Source organism: Aulonocara sp. 'chitande type north' Nkhata Bay, linkage group LG1 (genome assembly GCF_057382095.1).
Source record: "Aulonocara sp. 'chitande type north' Nkhata Bay isolate Kocher_YH1m ecotype deep benthic linkage group LG1, A_spYH_male_GT1.1, whole genome shotgun sequence".
Taxonomy (NCBI): domain Eukaryota; kingdom Metazoa; phylum Chordata; class Actinopteri; order Cichliformes; family Cichlidae; genus Aulonocara; species Aulonocara sp. 'chitande type north' Nkhata Bay.
Genome location: NC_141344.1, coordinates 26,489,224 through 26,494,681, shown reverse-complemented (window position 1 = coordinate 26,494,681; position 5,458 = coordinate 26,489,224). Strand labels below are relative to the sequence as shown.

At 40.9% G+C, this 5,458-nt stretch overlaps 1 pseudogene; it reads left to right on the top strand.

Annotated features, from left to right (window-relative positions):
* Positions 1-4,384: 4,384 nt before the first annotated feature.
* On the top strand, positions 4,385-5,248 carry LOC147339191 (protein CFDP2-like; annotated as a pseudogene).
* The last annotated feature ends 210 nt before the right edge of the window (positions 5,249-5,458 follow it).

Below are 5,458 nucleotides of genomic sequence, written 5' to 3'. Positions count from 1 at the left end.
ATTTTGACCCCACGGGATGAGATCTTGCCCCAGATCGAGGGAGATTATCAGTGGTCTTGTATGTCTTCCATTTTCTGATGATTGCTCCCACGGTTGATTTTTTCACACCAAGCTGCTTGCCTATTGTAGATTCACTCTTCCCAGTCTGGTGCAGGTCTACAATACTTTTCCTGGTGTCCTTCGAAAGCTCTTTGGTCTTGGCCATGGCGGAGTTTGGAGTCTGACTGTTTGAGGCTGTGGATAGGTGTCTTTTATACAGATGATGAGTTCAAACAGGTGCCATTCATACAGGTAACGAGTGGGGGACAGAAAAGCTTCTTACAGAAGACGTTACAGGTCTGTGAGAGCCAGAGATTTTCCATGTTTGAGGTGACCAAATACTTATTTTCCACCCTGATTTACGAATAAATTCTTTACAAATCCTACCATGTGAATTCATGGATTTTTTTTTCACATTCTGTCTCTCACAGTTGAAGTGTACCTCTGGTGCAAATTACTGACCTCTGTCATCATTTTAAGTGGGGGAACTTGCACAATCGGTGGCTGACTAAATACTTTTTTGCCCCACTGTACATGTATCATCACAATTATATTTTGACAACAATACTTTTTCAGATGTCTAAATAACTCTATTCCATTTTAGATGTATATGTTATTAAAACAGCTTTCTTTGTGGGGCATATATTGCTGCTAGCTTTGGACAGAAGGAAATGAATGCAGGAGCTAGGCTTAAGCTAAACAACCTTATTGCATCTTGATTAGACTTATCTGTATCTGCACACACTTTATCTCTTTGCGCTTCATATCCCAAACTTAACAACTAATAATACTGTAATGAAGCCTTGTTTAAATTAGTATTACATTAGCATCTAAGCTTCCACTCAGCTGCAATAATTTCCCCCAGACAGCCTTCCTTTGTTTAGTGTTAACCATGGATTACACTTTTGCCCTCCCATCTGTCTTTTAATAAAGCCTTGTAATGAGAAACTGTGTGTATCATTGTAGGGAATGTCCAGACTCAATCAGTTACAAGAGACTCTGGTGCCTCTTTCCCATGTCACAGATGTATTTATGCTACTCTTTCTTGGATCACCAGTTTTTTACGTACTGTATGATGGTAGAGTATTGAATGCTGTATCTTTTCAAGGAGCACTGCATGCTGTGGATGGCAATCTGTAACACGAGATGAGAATGTAGTGGCTACCCGTGAGTGAGATCTCTTTTGTGTCTGCTCTGTCTTCTTCTCTGCTTTACAACACTCAGGATAAATTAAACCACTACAGATAAGAGGACTGTCTGCTGTCCTATGAAAGAAAACAGAAAAACAAAAATACTAAGATTTTTGTTCCTGCCCTTGAAGTGGTATTAAGGCCAAATTCTTACCACAGTTGCTCAGGTTAAATTCTACCACTGGCCCTTTCAAGTATGTCGTCTTCCTCTATCAGTCAAAAAACCCCAAAACAAAAAGAAAAACAACAACTTTCCATCGAAGTTGTGCTTTGTAAATCAGATGTATATTTGTATGAACTGATGAAACAGAAATGACGATGAGGAGCTTATTTAGAAATTTGTTGATAATGATTTCCCAAAATGCCTCCATAATTTTACTGTTCAATTGGCCTTGCAGCAGCTTGGGTTGTAGCATTTACTGGATCCACCAGATGGAGATCTAATGAGGCTTTTTTCAGGAGCATTACACAGATGGAGACAATATACTGTATGTATTCACACTAGCGTGTACCCCTATCAATAGATGAAAGCATGACTTCTCTGCATGTGTCCACCCACCCACACACAGGCATAGAGACAAACAAACAATTTTTATTAGTTTAAAATATTTTTCTGTATTTGTCCATAATAGCTACTTGATGTTATATCAGACACCCCACTGCCAAACTATGTATCATTGTAATAAATTCAGCTAAAGGACGTAGTTATTGTTATTATATTCAACAGTCTACTACCAAGCAATGTAGTATGGTCTGTTGGTGTAGATATACTGTCATGAGTCACCCTGCTGTTGTGACATTCCAACCACATCTTCAGTACATGCAACCATGAGCATTACTAGGATCTAGAAACACTAAGTGTTCGTCCCAACCCAGACTTTCAAAGTAGGGTAGTTTATAAGTGTGACATCAGTGAGTACAGATTGACCGTGAAGTAGCATGTTTTCACTAAAGACTGTCCTCACAACGTCCTCTTGAATATCTTTCAGTGTAATGATATATTTCAGAAAAATCAGACTGAGCAAAAAGAACAAAAGTGGTGTCTGGACTCCAACAGCCAGACTGCCTTATTTGATGAAAATGTGGTAAAGAATTGGTCTGTTTAAATAAGATTATGAAATCTACACACGGTAAGAAAACTAAAGCTTATACACTTGCTAACCCTGAGACAACTGATTGTTGACTTATGCACCTTTGGACATATATCTGCAGGGCAAAGGCATCACACCAGTGGAGTCCATTACGGTTCTTCAATGACTAACAAAAAAGACGAAAAATAAAATCAAAGAGGTATGCCTTTCAGAGACCAGCATTTTAATATAGAGGCTGGATTTTACCAAAGAACTGGATAAGCAGTTGAAATACACGAGTGCATTAGGAATCCAGGCTAAATCCAACAACCTCTGTGTAGCACAAAATGAGTCAATATATGACAAAGAAGTTTGTGGATTTAGCAGCAATAGTGCCAGATGTGCCTTTCTCAAAGAGCCTGACTGAGGTCTGTCTCTTTGAGCTTTGCTTTTTAATTACATAGTCCTCTTTGTCCTGTGCTGGAAATAAGGCTGCAAGCTAAAGCTGTGTGCATTTACCTAATAACTGAAGAGGACACTAAAGCCCGTTTCTACACTAAAGCATGAAACAGCTGTCAGTGTATGCAGCACAGGAGAAAATTCAAGGGCAAAGTGAAAAGCAAGATGAAGTTAGAAAATCCAGTAACAATGAGTTCAAATTGAAAAAATTGTAACCCCCCCCCCAAAAAAAACCTAGCTAAACCAAGACAATGTATAACTTGAACTACAATCTTCAAAAGCAGTGTAAATTTGCGAAACGCTATATATCAGTGTTTCCCAAAAGATCAGGTGTGCCGTGGAAGCTGTTGAGCGATTGACGTGAGCAGAACAATTACATCCCCTTCCACTAGAGGGCAGTACAACTACCTGCTCTAATTAAATGTGTTGCCAACTACCAGCACAACAGAAGACGACAAGAAGAAATTACATAATAGTTGACATAATAAATGCTGTGAGATGACGCAGCACATAATAGCAATAGATAAATATTTGAAAATAAAAAGTAGTCAATCTGAACTGGATCCTGGAGAAAATTTCGACCCATATGAAGGCCCTAGCATGAGTAGTGGTCAGAGGAAAGCAAAAAAGATATACTGGGGACAAACCGAGCATTTGTCCCCAGTATATCTTTTTTTGCTAGCCTTCGGTTGTAAATGCAAACAACGCATTTACAACCGAAGGCTTGCAATTATATGATGATGATATGAACTTAGTGCATGCTAATAATGGCAATCATCTAAAAGAAGATTATTGCAGATTATTGCTAGTTAATAATAAAATATTAAATGTGGACACATGGGCCAAAATAATGTTATCTCCTTGGCTTGTCCAGTTTTTCTGTCATGACACAGACAGAAGTGTACAAGCCACAGAAGCAGGTTAAGCTCGTTGACTTTAGCAAATCTATGATCAAACCTATTGGTGAAGTGACAGTACATTGCAGGCTAGCTCAGCAGACATACAAACTACAGTTCTGAATTGTAAATGAAAGTATACAGTCATACAGAACAAAATACTCACTGTATAGAAACTGATCAAACAGTGTTGGAAAAATATGTAGATGAATTCAGAATTCCAACTGATGCTTACCTGTAACATACAAAATTAAGTCAGTAGAACTCAGCACATGAATTACAGTCTTGAAGATTTTGCTACGACTTGATACTTCCACAGTCCAATGGTGTCAGTGAGTACGTTGTACAAAGACCAGAAAAATTATTTGAAATAACAAAAAGTGGTAGAACAGAGTTTATTTGAATATGCTGTAAGGGGTGATCCTGGGTTCACACACGCAAACACTTATTTCAGATTCCTTTATTTGTGATTTTTATGCTTCACATAAAAATGAAATTGTATTAGATAAAAAATAAATTGTGCCACATAAAAATGAAATTGTGTTCCACACAGACACAAAAACTCCTGCCCAAAGGCAGATGAAATTTGCAGCAGAAAACAGAAGCCAACACTAAAGCCCGACTCACAAAGAAAAGTCGCAAAGAGAACACCAGAAAACTAGAAAACTCCCAATATATAAAGAATGTAACCAGAGTGGTGAAGCTCCTAAAACTTAAAAGTTATGACAAAATGGGTGTAGTGATGACAAAGAGTGTTGAACCACATCTGCATGTGGTAGAGACTGGAAAGGAATCCAGATGCAACCGATGCCACCTTTGCCAGTGATGGACCCATTACCTGCAAAGCCTGTCACAGATGCATCACAACACATATCTCAACCACAGATGAATAAAACACACATGACTGGGAAAGCTGACACTGATCATAAACCATCTGGGCAATGTCAAATACAACAAGTGCTGAAAAGACTCCCAGCTGAGTTTTGCAGAAGCATGTAGAGGAAGAAGTCGAGAATTGGCTGACGCCCTCAAGACCCGCCGCATCGACATCGCGTGCATTCAAGAAACCAAGTGGAAGGGAGCGAAGGCACGGGACATTGGAGAAGGCTTTAAGCTTTTCTACAATGGCAACCGGGCCCAGAATGGAGTGGGCATAGTGGTGAGTCAAAAGCTCCGGGACAACGTGGTCGAAGTTACCCGCATATCGGATCGCATCATGTCAGTGAAGATCGACGCCGACCCGACCGTCCTACGGATTATCTCCTGCTATGCACCACAGACCAACTGCCCCGACGAGGAGAAGACAGAATTCTGGCGCGCCCTCGACGACCACCTGCAAACGATTAGCCCTGAGAAACACGTGGCGGTAGGCGGCGACCTAAATGGACATGTAGGCAAGGGGAGAGACGGATATCACCGATTCCATGGCGGCCAAGGATTTGGGACCAGAAACGACGACGGTTGCCGGGTACTGGACTAGGCAGAGGCCCACGATCTTGCCGTGACCAACACCTTCTTCAAAAAGAAGCCGGCACACCTCATCACGTACTCCAGCGGCGGCAGAGACACCCAAATCGACTACTGGCTAGTCTGAAGACCCCATCTCAGCCTAGTCACGAACGTAAAAGTCATACCATCAACCAATATTGGCCCTCAACATCGGCTACTTGTGATGGATCTCCGACTCAACCTTGGCCAACGACGACGAAGAACACCAACCACGACGGTGGAGAAGATCAAGTGATGGCGCCTCCCTGAGTGCAAACAGCAGCTTATGGATGCCCTTGAACACCTCGATGTGGAC